The sequence below is a fragment of the Cupressus sempervirens genome, chromosome 8 (assembly GCF_028749045.1).
Source record: "Cupressus sempervirens isolate cs-2001-9-10 chromosome 8, ASM2874904v1, whole genome shotgun sequence".
NCBI lineage: Eukaryota > Viridiplantae > Streptophyta > Pinopsida > Cupressales > Cupressaceae > Cupressus > Cupressus sempervirens.
In genome coordinates, this window is record NC_143125.1 from 285,390,373 (window position 1) to 285,409,711 (window position 19,339).

Genomic DNA, 19,339 nt, shown 5'->3' on the forward strand with positions numbered 1-19,339 from the left:
ATAGGGCAAAACCAGGAAGACATTCCAAATTTGATGCACTATGGAGTGGCCCCTATCTAGTTGCTAGTTGCAAGTAGGCTAATGCATTTTAGTTGAGCAGGCCAAATGGTAAAATTTTACCCATTCCAGTCAATGGGATCTATCTGAAGCCCTATTTCTAAAGATTTGTGAATCCATGTACATAAGTAGTTTAGTTTCTTTTCTATTAGTGTGCAGGCATAGCCATCTCCCTATGAGGTAGCAAATTTTGAGGTGTCTCAGGTTATAGAGGCAGAGCTAGGGTTTTCAATGTTTTGATTTCCTCGCAGAAAGGTTAGGGTTTTTTGCAGTTCTCAGATTCGTACCTTCCAAATCCTTTTTTTTTGACTCCATAGCCCAATGGATTTTTGTAGGCACTGGTCTGATGCATAGCAGGCTTGCATCCCTTGTGAGTTACTAGAATGTTACCACATTTTGTTTGCCCCACCAAATTTCAAAATTCAAATGTTACCCCACCCAATGGTCACCTCCCAAATTAATAATATTTTAATAACCATGGAAATATTAAAAATACCAAGTTTTGAACCTTAAAACATATGTTTTGCAGCCTGCAAGTTTTTTGCTGTCGAATCTGCAGATATCAACGGTTGGCACCATTGTGCTATGGAGAAGCTGCACGAGATTTATGATAGCAAGATGGCGCCCTGATGACACATGTCCAGTGAGTCCCAGTGTTCATCACGCAAGGTTCGCAGGTCAAAAAAGTTTCACAGGTGGACCAACGATGGCGGGCTAAAAAGTTTCAAAAGGAGGCAAGGCGCCATGTCACCAACATAAAACTCACAAGTTTTCCATTAGCAACATAGCGCCCGAATAGAAAAATCCACTGCAGTGAGTAATCATGGCATGGTAGGTCCCAACAGGTACTTCGCATACGCGGTAGGAAGCCCGGTGCTATGGCGGCCAATCAGATGGAGACACGTCTGTGATGGAAGGACATGTCATCAGTTGGGCGCTATGGTGCTATAGAGATTTGGCCTCAATTTCCTCATAGCAACATGGCGCCTGGTTGACATGTGGCCACTTTGTAGGGTCAAGTCTTGAGTCTACCAGGGTGGTGCTTCATTAGGCCAATGAGGAACAACCACGTATGCTAGGTCAAAATACAGTCAGCGCATGGGACTAGATCTTCAACGCGGCCAGTGCAGTCAAAGGTTAAGATCTCTACCATCGGATCTATAGAGATCAAGAGCAGGCACCATCGCGCTATCAAAAACTACTCGAGAGATAAAATTGGTGACATAGTGCCTGGTGGACATGTGTCCTTGTGGGACCAGGTCTCGCCAAGGAATGTATGCTAAGGATGGCCAGGTGTCGTTTGAGCATTGTGCGATTGCTAAGGTGGTGCTAGATATGATGGGCCCGGGGTAAGGACAGTGTGGAGCATGAAAAGTCTTCATGATCATCTGATGTTAAGGCTGATCAACAGTCAGTGTTATCTCACCATCAAAAGCTGTGCGATGTATACGTTGGTGACATAGCGCCCTGCTGACACATGTCTCACTGGCAGATCAGGGTTGATAGTTAGCTGCCGGCAGTTAATGTCACAATCAGGTTTGTAATTGCCGTAGTTAATGATAACAGTTCGAGGGTGGCATGGTTAGTTCAATGACGGAAGGTCAACCATGAAAGACTTCCCCAGGTGGCAAAATGAAGAAAGGTGATTGGCCTGCATGGCCTAGTTGGCTGTGAGACTAGTTTGACTCACTGATCTTGCTAATTCATGAACCAAAAAATAAAGGTAATCTATTTTGTTGTGCAATCTAATCTTCATGATCGATCCTAACCTACCTGGAATGAATGCAGAATGAGGAAGAACACTCCACCATCTTAATCGACCCATCTACCTTGTCAGAGCACAGTTATGGTGCCATTTCTGTCTTCTCAGGGCACTATTTGGCAACAAAGATTAGATTTTCTTCAGATTCCCATGATTTTCCTCCACAGGACTTAATGGCAGGTAGCTACAAGGTCACTTCAGCTGGAAAAGATCTCAATTATGCCTGAACTATAAAGGCAAGTTTTGTTTTCATTTTTAGGGTCGACTCTTTCTGATTTCTCTGCTACTGCTTGTAGATCTACAGTGTAAAATTCCCTTTGTCTCTGAGCTGTATAACATTTTGTATCATCTCTTTTAGCCATCAATGTATATCTGCATCCATCTTGCCTCCCATTGGTGTATTGTTGAGATTTGTGGCCTGCATACTGTATCTATTTTTGACCTATTGGATAATATATAAGTGAAATCCTTTTCCTTGTGTTATTCAGTCTGGTTTCCTAATCTATATGTGGTTGTTGATTGATATAAGTCTGGGTGTCTGTCTTTTGAATGTTATCCTAGTTTAGTAGCACATATGTGGGCAGAAATGAGTCTGAACACTCTATTTTGGTGCATCGCCTCCTTAGATTAGACTAGGTAGATTTGCTTTCGTGCTCTCCTTCTCCCCTTTCCTCTCCAAGAAGTAGATAGGTGCGCCCTAATAGTAAGAGGAAGCCGGCCTTCTCCGGAGACTCAACCTCATAGTTCAAGTCCCACAACTTGGAGGTTGTTCCCATGTTTCACTAGGTTGTCCTCGTGCATAGGCCTTGGACAAGGGTGCAAACCTAAGTGACAACAGATGCCATATGTAAAATTTTTTGGGATCATTGGTGGATGGTTTTTGACATCCCTCCACATAGCAATTTAGAGGTGCCATTTTATTTCCTTAAAAAATTATTTGAAGAATTCATGTTGGGCCTCAAGGAGAACTGTTGGAGCATGAAACCCAACATGGGTGTAGGAGGAGGAGCTCCTCATGATAGACCATCTTCTTAGCAGAAGAAAATTGGCATTTTTTCCCCCCTAGTGATTTCTCCCCCCCCTCCTCAAATGCAACATCTTGATATCATTATAGAGGCTAGATCTCAAACTATTAAAGCCATCCATAGATTGAGTAGCCTATTGATATCCCAGGCTAGGTTAGTCTTGCTTCCCCATCTTGATGACATTGGTGTGAGTCCATCATCGATGAGCTCATCACATGTTTGTGTGCCCCATACTTGCATAATGATGACATGAAGAAATAGAAGGCCTTTTGGCCCTTTTTGTGAACATTTGTCTATAACATACTGAACTTTATCATCTTTTAGTATAAGTGTTTTAAACTTTTGATGTATAAAGTATGGAAATAGGGCATAAAAATGATAGTTGGAATTATATCTAAAAAGGGGTTCATTTTAAGGTAAAAAACTTTCTTCATGAATATTTGATATGGATAGATCTTCCTTTAGCCGAAGAGATTGCAAAAAAAATTAGTTGAATAATTAATGTTTTCTTTGTAAACTAATAAATGTAAATAAATGTTTGTGTGAATTCTTGCATGTATTAAATGTTGATCGTAGGAATACAAGTTGAGCTAGAGTTAATAAAAAACAAATTGTGAAGGAATAACACTAAGGCATTGATGATATTAAAGAGAAGCATTATGACACCGTTGTAGCTAGAGACTTGGCGGCAAAGTTAGAAGGGACCTATTTTAATGAATAACAAAGAGGGACCTGATAAAGTGGATGAGCAAGGAAGCAAGCATCAAAGTGATCGGTTAAACATGCAAAGAACGATACCTAGATTCTTGGAAGTTGTTTAAAGTTAGAGCAGATCTAGCATTTGTTATGATCTATATTTGTGGGGAATTTAAGGGATAATTAATGTCTTTACAATTGCATGCTTGGAGTCTTAAGTTTTAACTAACTTTCCTTCATGTGGAAGTCATAATTATAGGGTTTTTTTGTTTTCCTTCCTTTTCAATAAGACCTCATCTATATCTATGAGGTTAGGTAGTGAGTAGATAGATAGAGTTGATAGACATCTCTTCTTCCAAGTTATTGTAATACTACATATTTGAATAAATACATGACTTTGTTGAGTTTTTATACTTTTGTTTGAGTTGATCATTTCCTTCATTCTTTCATGGGGGCCCACATAGAAGATGTAGTTTACTTTAGTAAGTAGGAGTTAGATTCAATTTTCTAAGTTAAGATTAGAACTGTTGTCCTTGTAGCCACTAGAAATAGAACCAATCACTATTCCTGTAGTAAGTAGGTGCATAGATGTATGGTTAAATAATTAGAAATCTCTTTCAAGTATTTGATAGTTGTATTTCCTTTGGATAAACTAGATTTCCTTAATGGTTATTGCATTCAAGGTAGTAGTGACTTTTAGTGAAACTAGAGCATATACTTTGTAGACATCATCTCAAGTTCACACTCCTAGATTGACATTTAATAAAGATCAACATAGTACTTTGGCAATAAGGGATATCTAATCTTGTAACTAAAAAGGTGTTATATTGATTAGACATTTTTGGTGCCGTTGCTAGGGATGGTGTCAGTCTAGTATTCACTATTGAGTCATTTAGTTTCATTTTTAGCATTTTTGCATGCATAGGAGAAGAGACCACCTTGGAAGATTTCTTCCCAACTTCAATCAGGAAGACCCTTTTTATCTTGACCCTAAAGAAAGAGAAGAGAGAGAAGAAGTAGAACAAGAACTGATTGAGAACATATTTGTAGAAGTATCAAAACAAGTATAATCACCAACCACATCTGAAGAATCCTTCCATTTGAATGATCTTTTTGCTAAGCCAAAATATCAAGACAATACATTAGCTTTAGTCATTTATCAACCACCACTAGGACATCCACAAATGGTAGCAGCTCAACCTACCTTCCCTTTCCAATTTCTCCTTGGCAGGGTAACCAAAATTTGAAAAATATACCCTCAGCTGCCCTGCCTAAATTCTATGGCCTTATTACTAAAGATCCAGAATTCAACATCCTTTGTCGAATTTATGACTACACAACTGATTCTCATAAGCTGAAATTGTTTCCATCAACTCTCAAAGAAGCTTCTTTAAGAGGGTTCATGAGTCTAGATGCCAATGTTGTGACAGATTGGCCAACTATGAGTAACCTATTCCTTAATAAATATAAGGAATATTGCAAATGATATGATTTGAAAGGAGATGACAATTTTAAAATGTCACAAAAGGAGGATGAGACTTTGGAGGACTATGTTGCCTAGTTCATGTTTAACTTATAGTGTAACATATAGCATCAGCTAAATGAGGAATCCAAAAAGCATCTCTTTTTGAAAGGAATGAATGACGAGAGTATGGAAGCTTTAGACTTAATGGCTAGAGGTCACATTACACAGAAGACGTGGGCTGAAATCTAGAATATTTGTTTGAACTATTCCAAAGAAACAATAAAAAAGGGATAAGGTTTGAGGGACTTACTCCCAAAAACTCCTGGGGTAGGAGTATCTAATATAGAACTGTCAAACCTCTTGTTGAATTTCAAGCAAGACATCATTAATGATGTTGCTACATAATTGGACACCATGCAAGAATGAAGGAAGAAGGAGGATGATGATATTATGCTGGCAGAATATTGCCCCTATTGTAGAGAAAAGAAACACAACTGCTGATGTTAGTCTATCACTAGCTTGGAATCACAACATGTGCCTACTGAGTTCAAGGCAATTGATGATGATGGGGAAGTCCTCTATGTTTCTCAATGAAGTTGATGGGTTCCAAGATTAGGTATTCCTCAAGACCCACTCCATAATTATTGTGGTAATAACCAATGGCAACAATAACATGGTAATTATAATAATTGACTACAACCTAACCAAGGGTGGCAACAGCCTAACCAAGGTTGGCACCAACCTCAACAGGGTTGGTAGCAAACTCAAAATTGGCAGCAGCACTAGTATCAACTAGCCTTGACTCAACCTCCTCAATAGCAAACCTTAATGCCTCCTGTAGCCAATACAACCCCTCCAAAATAGCCATAGTTACCTGCACAACATGTGCCTAATCCTAATAGTTCAAAACCTTCAGCCCAACAACAAAGTTATTCCATCACCCTGAATGATATCCATCTACGAGTTGGAACAATGCTTTCCTCACCTCAACAGCCCATTATAATAGAAATAGATGATACAAATTCCAAGTCAATTCAAGAACCTACCACCACTCTCTCCTACAGCCAAGAAACCACCATTTCCTAGTAGGTTAATAGAGAAAGTTCTTCCAAGTAAAAATCAAGTTGCATTAGATTTGCTTGAGCAACTCAAGCAAATGACAATAAAAATTTCCTTGCTTGATGCAATAAAGGAAGTCCCTATATATTCAGAAGCCATCAAAGAAGCCTATGTTAAAAATATAGGAAGGAAAAAGAAAGACCCAAAGACTATCCCTGTCCTTGGGTAGCTTTCTGATCTTATGCTTGATAATTGCAAAATGTCTAAGTATGTAGACCCTGGAAGCCCAATAGTGACCCTCACCATTCAAGGAATGCAAGTACAAAATGTCTTACTAGACCTAGGAACATCCATTAATGTAATGACCAAGGAAGTAGTGTCCAAATTAAGCATCATTGGTCTGAGGCAAATACCAACAATCTTGTAGCTAGCAGATAGTTCTACCATCATTCCTGATGGTATGCTAGAAGATGTCACTGTCACATTACATTCATGGGAGTGTCCAGTTGATTTTGTAGTACTCTCTCCAAACACAAGTACAGAGGGATATCCTATCATTCTAGGATGACCATGGTTAGCAATAGTAGATGCTTATTTTGCATGTCGATTAGGAAAAATGACTATTTCAAATGGAATGAACACTAAAAATTTAACCTTGTATTCTCCTGCTCAGCCTTTGTTGTAGGATGATCAAGTTGTCTAGCCAAATATGGATGACTCTAATATGGACATAGATTCTATTCAACAATTGATGATGATCTCATGGGACTCATTTGTAAATATTAAAGAAGAAGATGGTGTCATTTCTTCTATCATACTGAATGAGTATGGAACATAACCTAAGACATCTTCTAAACAAGAGTGTGTCTTAGAAAGCATTTTTCATTTACCTGCTAAACTTCATTATTTTGAGTCTACACAACTTATGCATTCACTTCTGCCACATGAGATAGATTCACAACCAATTGTACAAATTTCAATGGCTGAAAAAGTAGTCAAAACAAAAATCATTCCAGGAAGAGATTTAAATATAAGTAAGTCCTTATCTCAAGCACACAATCATAATACCCTGCAGTTATTACAAAAGCACTAGGATGCTTTTCCTTGGGAGTATACAAATATGAAAGGTTTGAATCCTACACTCTATACCCATAGGATTTATATCAGTCTAGATTGCAAACCTGTGGGACAACCTCAGCGTAGGATAAACCCAGCATTAAGGGATATTGTCAAAAATGAATTGCAAAAGCTACTCAATGTTGGCTTCATATATCCTATTTCAGATAGCCAATGGGTGTCAACATTGGTTATTATTCCCAAAAAAGGGGGAAAATGGTGAGTCTGCATAGATTATAGAGAGCTTAACTCAACTACCAAGAAGGATCATTTTCTATTGTCTTTTGTCAATCAAGTTCTTGACAATCTTGAAAGAAAAAAATACTTTTCATTCTTGAATGGGTTCAGTGGCTACAATCAAATCCAGATAGCACCAAAGGATCAAGAAAAGACCACATTCACATGTCCATGGGGAAAATTTGCTCATGCTATCCTACCATTTGGTTTGTGCAATGCACCTGCAACTTTCCAAAGAGTTGTTATTAGCATTTTTTCTGACATATCTGCAGATTGTTTGGAAGTGCATATGGATGACTTCACCACATATGGACAAACATTTGAAGAATCCAAGGAGAACTTGGACAAGGTTTTACAAAGATGGAAAAACTAAAATTTCTCTTTAAATAGTGAAAAGTGTTTTATGATGATGCAAGAAGGAGTGGTGTTGGGACACTTTATTTCCCCTAAGGGAATTGAAGTAGATCCAACAAAAATAGAAGTCATATGCACATTGGTTGTACCAGCTAAATTGAAAGAAGTTAGGAGTTTTCTAGGACATGCAGGATATTATTGATGTTTTATCAAAGATTTCAATCAAATTGCAACACCTTTATGTAAATTGCTTCAAAAAGATGTAGAGTTTGTATGGTATTCAGATTGTACAAAAGCTTTCCTACAGCTTAAGGAAGTGCTCTCAACAACACTAGTGCTCCGAGGACCCAATTGGGAGTTACCTTTTTAGATACACATAGATGCTTCAGATCATGCCATTTGAGTGGTAGTTGGCCAGAAGATAGATTCAGTAAAACATGCAATTTACTATATCAGCAAAAATCTTCAAGGAGCCGAGTATAAATACACTATGATAGAGAAAGAACTGCTTGCTATAATTTATGCTCTGAATAAATTTAGACATTACATTACAGGATACCAAATATTTGTACATAAAAATCACCCTTTTATCAAATATTTGATGAACAAACCAGCAATCTCTGGATGATTGGCTTGATGGTTTTTACTAATGCAAGAATTTGACATCACCATTATTGACAAGCTAGGTAAAGAAAATATTGTAGCTGATTTCTTCTTCAAACACCTAATGATCCTGCAGCCATAGAAGATAGCTTTCCTGATGAACATCTCTTTCTTTTTTCAGCACAAAACCCTTAGTATGCTGACATTGCTAACTACCTAACTATTGGAAAAACTATCCCACATTTCTCTGCAAAAGAAAAATGATTGCTGGTGGAAAAGAGTTTTAACTTTTCATGGATCTCTAGGTTCATGTTTTATACTAAACTAGATCAGGTAACACAAAGATGTCTTGGAGAGGATGAAACTTATGATTTCCTTCACGCTTGTCATAATGAACCTTGTGGTGTCCACTTTGCTAACAAAGCCACTGCATTAAAATTTTTAAATATAGGTTATTATTGGCCCACACTTCATAAGGATACAGCCCAATATACAAAAAAATGTGATAAATGTCAAAGAATGGGTCGACCAAAAAAAATAGATGAAATGCCCCTGTAGCCACAGATAGTAGTAGAACCATTTGATAAATGGGGAATTGATTTTTTTGGCCCTATTGAACCACCATCAGAAGGGAAAAGTTACTTACTAGTTTGCACTGATCATGTTACTAAGTGGGTAGAAGCAAAACCCATGAAGCATAATAGTGACAATAATGTTGCAAAGTTTCTATACGAATGTATCTTTACCAGATTTGGTGTTCCAAGAGAACTAAAATCAGATCAAGGGCCTTAGTTTACATCTAATATGATAGTTGCACTCATAGAAGAGTATAAAATTTGGCATGGCAAATCCTCTCTATATCATCTATAGGCCAATGGACAGGTAGAAGTGACCAGTAGAGAGCTGGAACATATACTCACTAAAACTATGTCTTTGCATCGAAAAGATTGGGTAGCTAGACTTCTTGAAGCCTTGTGGGCATAAAGAATAGTATGGAAATCCACTACTGGGTTTACACCTTTTTGGCTCCTATATGGGAAGACAGTTGCTATGCCCATTGAATTTGAGCATAAAACTCTATGGACAGCTTTGGAACTTGATATTACCCTTCCTGCAGCACAACAGGATCACATTTTCCATCTCAATGAGTTGGGTGAATGGCAAAAGTCAACTCTTCATAACATAGAATTAATTTAGATTCAAAGAAAGCAATGGCATGACAAATTCATTAAAGATAGAGAATTCTCTATTGGTGATTGGGTGCTCCTATCTGATTCACAATATCAGAGTCACCAAGGAAAATTTCAAACTTGATGGCTTGGTCCCTATGAAATCATTGCAATTTTTAACAATGGAGTAGTTCAACTATCATCAATTGATCTGGTCAAATTCAAACTCCTAGTTAATGGGCATCGCCTGAATTTATATCATAAACTAGCAACTCAGGAAAAATTTCTTAAATAGTTCACCATAGCAGAAACATCTCTTCCTGTAGCCACTCTATCTGAGTCTCCAACTCAAATACCTATAGCCACTTGAATTAATTTTCAAGGCCTTCATAATAAAAATTTTGCATTCATGTGAAATTTATTTCTTTTTCACCTCATTCCATTCCACCTTCTTGTCTTTCCATCATCATGCCATCTCACTTTCTTTCTCTCATATGGTACCACTCGGACCATCCTTCCTATCGCACCTTAGGTCAATCACACTTGACCCCTTTGCATTTATATAATTTATTATTTATTTAGAAAATAATGTTATTTTGATTTTCAAAATTTGCAATCTTTACAGTTTGGTGGGACCCAGTCTCTACTAGGTTGGGGGGAGAGAAAATCAAAATCATGAATGCAAATCAAGGAAAATCTTAAATTGGCATGTAGGATGTACGAGGAAGGGTCATTTCAGTAATGAGCTGGCACTCTTTTGTACTTCCAAAATGTGTGAAAAAATATAAAGAAGGCAAGCTACCTATGTACAACGAGGAAAAACCCAGTCAGTATCCCACGATTGCTTGATTAGGGCTATAATTGAAAGGGAGTTGATTAGGCAACACTTGGGAACATGGGAGGATTTTTTAAAACTCAAGACAAAGGGACCTAAAAGGGGTGAACCTAAAAGGCAAGGAATGGGGAGAAGAGAGAAAACTATTGTAGGAGTCAGGAAAGTAGTATATAGAATGCCTCAAGAAGCTTCAACTTCTGCATTTATATCTAAAATTTTGAAAAGGAAAATTTGTTGGAAATGATTGAATCAAGTGCCGAGCAAGTTCAAGTGCCAAGCAAGAACAAAGTGCCAAGCATTAGTAACTCAATGATGTCGAGTAACATAGAGGTACCAAGCACCAGTAACTCAATAATGCCAAGTTGCTGCATTATTTAGAAAATTGAAGATTCGCCAGATCTAAGCCGACAAGGTTTTTGTCTAGAAATTTGTAAATTAAAAAGAAGATAAGAATGATGAGCTAGTGGCACAAAACACCATGTAGAACATTTTTAAGATAGAATTGGCGAAGAAAACAAGATATGGGGTAGATACATTGTATCCTACCTAATCCATCTTGAAACCCTAAAATTAGAGAAGGAGAATTGAGCGGCAAAGGAAAATCAGACTTGTATATAAGAAGACATAAGTTAATGGAAAGTAGAGTAGAAGAAAATGGAATAGAGGGGAATAGTGAGAGAGAACCGTGGTCAAGCATAAACCATGAAATGCTGAAGAATGTGCTAAGGAGAAGATAGCATAGGAACTTTGTTTGGATAGATGACCACAAGGATAATTGTATTGGCAGAATGAGTATGAAGACTCAAGGAGACGAAGCTTGAGAGGGAGACAAGCAAGTCAAAGTAGAAGTGATTGAAGCCAAGCATAAGGATTGAACTGAAAGAGTGATCTGAAATCTACAAAGTATGTTGTAAATTATATCAGATCGAAAGACCATTATCATTACTTTCTAGCAATTGTAACAGTAAGATAAATCTTATGGACTTAGGTTGGTTTAACAGCCGTTTGATAAATCCTTTAATAGGGTGACATTCCAAGTGGATGTTCTAAAGACCTTTAACTAGGCCCATTCCTAACAGTTTGGTGAAATCCTCTAACAAGGTCACATTTAACAGTGTTTTGTAAGCCTTTAACCGGGTAGGCTTTTAACAGGGCATCACTTCAGAAGAGTCAGAATCAAGTAGCATGTTACTGGTGGTTTTTCCCAAATTGGGTTTCCATATAAATCATTGTGTTATGTGTTGATCTTGAATGTTTTATCTTTGCATGTTGATTTACAGTAATCTGCTTATATGACTGTTTTAAGTTTGAACAGAGGAAAAGGGTATAAAAGTATTAGAAAGGTATTATTAGGGCATTTTGGACCTTGAATAAATGATTCACCCCCCCTCTCAGTTATTCTAAATAATTCTAACAATTGGTATTAGAGGAGACTACTGATTTAGTTTAAAGGGACTACTAGCAGAAAAGATCAAAATGCCAAAGAGAGAAGTTCCCAAGCTCAACAAAGACAACTTTGTTGGATGGAAAAGTTTGATGAAGCTACATCTTGGATCCATAGGAGATTATGCCCAAAATTCAATTTTCACTGAACATGTAGATCCAACAAGTGCTCCTATTGCAGAAGACATGAAAAACAAGCAAGAACACAACCAGACAATGCTGGAAATTTCCTGTGCACTTAGCTATGCTGAATTTGATGATATTAAAGGATGTGACACTGCATTCAAAATGTGGAAAGCCCTATCAGACATCTATGGAGGAGATCAGAATGTACAAAGAGAAAAAAGAGAAAGTCTTAGAGGAAAGTTTGATGATATGAAAATGGAAGAAAATGAGAATGCTGCTCAGTATGGTGCAAGAATAAAGGAAGTGGTAAGTGCAATAAGATGCTTGAATGGTCAATTGGATGAAGATACTATTAATAGTAAGTTCTTAAGAACCTTGCTCCCTATCTATACTATTAGAGTATCAACAATACAAGAGCTAAGATGTATACCAAGAAATAATCTAAGCTTTGAAGGTATAATAGGCAGACTCACTGCATTTGAGTTATCTAACTTTGACAACTACAAACTTGAAAAAGTTGAATCCGCTTTTAAGGCCAAGTTATCACTAAAAGATGTCGAATAGGAGAAATCAAGGAAAGGAAGAAAAATGAAGTATGTATCTAGTGATAGTAGCACTGATGAGGAAGATGTGGAACAATTGGAAGCATTGCTCGCTAGAAGATTTCATAGGGGCAAAGGAAAATTCAAAGGTAAGATGCCTATCATTTGTTTCAATTGCAATGAAGTAGTTCATATTGCTGCAAGATGTCCACAGAAAAAGGATTTCAAGGAAGGCAACAAATGCAAGAACAAAAGAGATGATGACAAGAGAGATTACAAAGAAAAAGGTAAGAAGTGTTATATTATTGAAGAAAATTATGATGACAATGATGATGAAGTTGTTTATGTAGTCATGAAGGACCAATCTGATGAAGAAGAAGCCATAGCACTGGTGACATGTATAAACAAGAATGATAGATGGATCATAGATAGTGGATGCTCACATCACATGACAGGAGACAAAAGTAAGTTTGTTAACTATACTCAGTATGATGGAAATAGTGTTAGATTTGGTAATGATGCTCCATGTCAAATCAAAGGAAAAGGTTCCATTAAACTCACAGACCAAATTTCATGTGACAATGCATACTATGTTGAAGGATTAAACTACAATTTAATGAGTGTCTCTCAATTAGGCAATATAGGTTGCAAAGTGGAATTTGAAAACAAAACTGCAAAAATCTATGACAATGATGGTAAAATAATAGGAAAAGGAGATCAAACAAAGAGTAATTTGTTTTACCTTGATATGGATGATGCTTCTTGTCTATTTGCAAAATTTGATGATGAATGGTTATGGCATAGAAGATTATGTCATGTCAACTTTGACAATCTGGTCAAAATTAGTAAAATGAAGAAAGTTAGAGGTCTACCAAAACTGAAGAAGCCTGATAATATCATGTGCAAACAATGTCAGCTAGGAAAGATGACAAAGTAAAGTTTCAAAAGAAAAAACTATACATCTAAAGATATACTTGAGTTAGTTCACACTGACTTATGTGGTCCAATGGAAATACAAAGCAATAGAGGAGATAAATACATAATGTTATTTGTTGATGACTATTCCAGGATGATGACTGTTATGTTCTTAAAACAAAAATCTGATGCTTTTCAAATGTTTAAGTGGTATGTGGCCAGAGTTGAAAAGGAAACTGGAAAAAGCTTGAAATGCCTAAGATCAGATAGAGGTGGTGAATTTAGATCAAATGAATTCGAGATATTCTGTAATGACAATGGAATCAAAAGATAGACATCAACTCCTAGAACTCCCCCACAGAATGGAATCGCTGAAAGAAGAAATAGATCTGTAATTGACTGTGCTAGAACATTAATGATGGAAAATAATGTTGCTCTAAAATACTGGAGATAATCTGTAGGTGTAGCTGTTCATACATTGAACCGAGTACAAGTCAAGAAAGGTAAAAATACAACACCTTTTGAATTATGGTATGGTTACTCACCAAATGTAAAACATTTCAAAGTATTTCGTTGCAAATGTTTTATCCTTAAAGATGTTAGAAATGGAAAATTTGATGCAAAAAGTGATGAAGGTATATTTCTTGGTTACTCCACAAGAAGTAAGGCATATAAGTGTTTAAATGTTAACACTAACAAAATTGTGGAAAGTGCAAATGTAAATTTTGATGAGCACACAGAAGTCCAAGCTGAAGAACCAAAGAAAATGGAAGAGTACAGAACCTTTTTATATTCTTATGAAGGAATGACTGCTGATGAGGATGATGTCAACCAAATTGAAAGTCAACAACAAGTGTCAGTTTCAGCTGATTCACAACCAGTGAATGCTAAGTTGCATTCAGAAGCCAAGTTACAAAATGAAGAAAATGCACAATCTGATTCTAAAGATAGTACAAATAATGAAAAACCTAAAAATGAAGTACACAGTGATCTTGAATTCGAAAGATCAAACATGGAAACAAGGATAGAGCCAAGATTATCCAAATATGTGAAAAGACATCACCCTACTGAACAAATAATTGGTGACAAAGATCCAAGACCAATGACAAGGAATAGACTAAGACATGAATCATGTCTAATTAGCAAATCTGAACCCAAGATAGTATATGGTGCATTACAAGATGATGACTAGTATAAAACTATGGAAGAAGAAATTAATCAAATAAGAAAAAATAAAACTTGGAGTTTAGTTTCCAGACCAACTGACAAGAATGTGATTGGCACCAAATGGGTATTTAGAAACAAACTAGATGAGAATGGTGAGATTACCAGAAATAAAGCCAAATTAGTATGCAAGGGTTATGCTCAAGAAGAAGGAATAGACTATGGAGAAACATTCACTCCTATTGCTAGAATGGAAGGAGTAAGAACTTTACTTGCATATGCTACTTACAAAGATTTTAAAGTCTATCAGATGGATGTCAAATCTGCCTTCTTAAATGGTATACTAGAAGAAGAAGCCTACATTGAACAACTAGAAGGATTTGTTGATGAAAACAACAGGGATATGGTGTGTAAGTTACATAAAGCACTCTATGGTTTGAAACAAGCACCTAGAGCATGGTATGAGAGACTTCACAAGTATCTAATGCAAATTGGATTTGAAAGAACTGATGATAATAGCAACATGTACCTCAAAGCTGATGAAGGTAAAGATATTATTGTATCTGAAATTTTTGTGGATGACATAGTATTTTGTGGTAAGGAAGTAATTTGCAAAGGCTTTGCTGACAAAATGAAACATGAATTTGAGATGTCTATGTTTGGAGAAATCAAATTCTTTGTTGGATTACAAGTTCATCAACTCAAACATGGAATATTTGTTACACAATCAAAGTACATCAAAGAAATTATTAAAACATTTGGATTGGAGGAATCCAAACCAGTTAGCACACCAATGGCCATAGGGAATAAGCTATCCAAAAATGATGAGTCAGCTGAAGTCAATCAAACAATGTACATATCCATGATTGGAAAATTACAATATGTTGTACATAGTAGACCAGACATAGCATTAGTAGTTGGAATAGTGGCTAGGTGCTCTGCTAATCCTAAAGAAAATCATCTTATAGCAGTAAAAAGAATAATGAGATATCTCAAAGGGACTAATGATTTTGGTCTATACTACAAAAAGAATGGAAAATTTGAACTCAATGCATATATAGATGCAGACTGGGGAGGAAACATTGATGACAGAAAAAGCACAAGTGGAGGTGCATTGTTTTTAGGCAAAAGGCTGGTTACCTGGACTAGCAAGAAACAAACATGTATATCCCAGTCCACTGTAGAATCAGAATATGTGGCAGCTGCAGTCAACTGTACAAACATCGTATGGCTCACACATCTATTGAATGGAATGAAAGAAGAAGTAACAAAACCGATGATATTGTATTGTGATAATACAAGTGATATAAATATATCTAAAAATCTAGTAATGCATGCAAAAACCAAGCATATTGCAATCAAGTATCATTATGTCAGAGAATTGGTAGAAGACAAACAAGTGAAGTTGGAATACATTCACACAAAGGAACAAACTGTAGATATCTTCACCAAACCATTGCCCAAGGATGCCTATGAATATCTTAGAGGCGAGTTGGGGGTTATACCCCTAAATCAAGCATTTTAAGGTGACAAGGAAACTGCCTTCCATCAATAGGAATAAATCATTGAAATATTAACAGGTTGATGCAAAGGATGACAGCAGGAACAGAAACTCCAAATCAGTCACAAGCATTGTGACAGAGGGAGAAAGATAACAAGATTCCAAAGCTTATATTTTACATAATAAAGATGCTACATCTTTGGCATTTATGTCAAAGAGGGAGAAATATGTAGAAAACTGATCAATGCAAAGAAAGAAGAGGGAGATATATGTGATCAATAGTGAAAGTAGTGAAAATGCAGCAAATCAATACAATCTTGGTGGTAACTTAATTGATTACTTGATTAGTTTGGTTTGCCATCAATGCCAAAGAGGGAGATTGTTGGAAATGATTGAAATGATCATAAGAAAAGTTGTTGGAATAATAATGGAACTAGTAATGAATGTCCTCAATCATTGTTTTTTCATTGATGTCAAACTTGCTACTTGCGGGGATGACAATTGCTTTAATGATCCAAATACTATCAATTAGTTGATTGTCAAGGTGGAGGCAATCAATAAGATGTAGAGAAAGGTTGAAGTTATGATGTTGTAATGAAGTACAAGGATCAGCTAAGCCATTGATGAAAAAGTGTATTTGATGACATACTATAAGATACAAAGAATGAGCACACTAAAACATATCAAAGATCTAAGGTTTTAGCTAAGTCTTGTGTAAAGCTCAAACCAAGTTCAAGTTTCGAGTAGAACCAAGTGCCGAGAAAGTTCAAGTGCCGAGCAAAACCAAATGCCAAGTAGAACCAAGTGTCGAGTATAATCAAGTGTCGAGCAAGTTCAAGTGCCAATCAAGAACCAAGTGCCAAGCATCAGTAACTCAATGATGTCGAGTAACACAGAGGTGTCGAGCACTAGTAACTCAATAATGCCGAGTTGCTACATTATTTAGAAAATTGGAGATTCACCGGATCTAAGCTGACAAGGTTGTTATCTAGAAATTTTTGAATTAAAAGGAAGATAAGAATGATAAGCTGGTGGCACAAAACACCATGTAGAATATTTTTAAGATACAATTGGCGAAGTAAACAAGATATGGGGTAGATACATTGTATCCTACCTAATCCATCTTGAAACCCTAAAATTAGAGAAGGAGAAGGAAAATCAAACTTGTATATAAGAAGACATAAATTAATGGAAAGTAGAGTAGAAGAAAATTGAATAGAGGGTAATAGTGAGAGAGAACCGTGGTCAAGCATAAATCATGAAATGCTGAAGAATGTGCTAAGGAGAAGATAGCATACAAACTCTATTTGGATACACGACCACAAGGATAATTGTATTGGAAGAATGAGTATGAAGACCCAAGGAGACAAAGCTTGAGAGGGAGACAAGCAAGTCAGAGCAGAAGTGATTGAAGCCAAGCATAAGGATTGAACTGAAAGAGTGATCTGAAATTTGCAAAGTATTTTGTAAGTTATATCAGATCAAAAGACCATTATCGTTACTTTCTAGGAATTGTAATAGTAAGATAAATCCTATGGACTTAGGTTGGTTTAACAACCATTTGATAAATCGTTTAACAGGGTGACATTCCAAGTGGATGTTCTAAAGACCTTTAACCAGGCCCATTCCTAATAGTTTGGTGAAATGCTCTAACAAGGTCACATTTAATAGTGTCTTGTAAGCCTTTAACAGGGCAGGCTTTTAATAGGGCATCACTTCAGAAGAGTGAGAATCAAGTAGCATGTTACTGGTGGTTTTTCCCAAATTGGGTTTCCACGTAAATCATTGTGTTATGTGTTGATCTTGAATGTTTTATTTTTGCATGTTGATTTATAGTAATTTTCTTATATGACTATTTTAAGTTTGACCAGAGGAAAAGGGTATAAAAGTATTAGAAAGGTATTATTAGGGCATTTTGGACCTTGAATAACTGATTCACCCCCCCTCTCAGTTATTTAAAAGAATTCTAACAAAATTATGCCCGTAGTAGCCTCAACTTCTAGAAAGAGGAAATCACACACAATTGCTTCAGAGGAAGGTTCATAAGAAGTATCCCTAGTATCACAAGAACCTACACTCAACCTTAATAAAGGGAAATCTATTGATAAGGGCAAGAAAAAAATTTCTACCCCAATTTCTACTCTATGATGAGTCACCAGAATGTTTGGGGTAAATTTGAGAACTGAACCTCCTATGCCACCTACTGAGCCTCTTATATCACCTATTGATGTTGAAACTCTAGTACCTACACCTACATAGTCACCAGAGCACACAACACCTACTCCTAAACATGGAAATGATCTTGAGAAAATTTTTGCAAAGACAAATAGCCCAATTAATATTGATAGTGACACAGAGTCCTCAGAGAAAAGAGTGTTCAAGTTTGAATAGCCAATAGAGGAAACTGATAACCTACCACTAGAGGAATATCCATCTATTGCACAAGAAATGGTTCATGAAATTGTTGAAACATTTTGAGTTAAAATGACTATTGTACCCTATCCTGCAACCATTGTACCTCTAGAAAAATTTGATAACATTGTTGCCTATCAAAATAATAGCTTTGTTGAGCATCAATATTCTCAGGATGACAACACTACTGACCACCATCATCTTGAGCACCACCTTGAAGATTATAGACCTATTGTCCATTGTCATACACCACCGAATATTTCTACTCCATTAATAGTGAGCTTTAGTTTGGAACAACACTTTGAAAGAGAAAAAGTAAATTGGGACCTAGAAAGGAAGTAATTGCTCAGAACTATCAAGGAACAAGCACAACAAATTGAAGAAAAGGATAGTGAAATTATGGTTCTGTAACAACATGTCACGAAGATTATAGAGCTCATTCCAGAGCTTGTAAATTGTAGGTCACCATCTCTCGTTTACACACTATTCCTAAAAGAGAAAATGATTAATTTTCAATTAGTTCAAATTATTCAAGGGTTGAACCCTTCCTTTCACACTCCCCAAGAATTATATGCAGCATTAAAATTAGATCTGATGCCTCTACAAAATCTTCTCTATTAGTTATATATTCATAATCTTGCTATTCCATATGATAAATATTGGAATTCATTGTTATATGTGGGAGATGTATAGTTTAGGGTAGTTATGTCATGGATGCAGAATGAGATTAGTTGAGAGAACCAAGTTGCTCCTTATAGGTAAAAGGAAATGTTTGAACCATTGTATATTTAGCCAAAGGTGCAAAACACTCACAGAATATTCTTTTATTGACTTTCTATTAGCAATAATCAAAGTTCT

General features: G+C 36.4%; 1 pseudogene; it reads right to left on the reverse strand.

Moving 5' to 3' along the window:
- Positions 1-1,474: 1,474 nt before the first annotated feature.
- LOC149542546 (uncharacterized) overlaps positions 1,475-19,339 on the reverse strand; it is an 88,381-nt pseudogene continuing 70,516 nt past the window's right edge.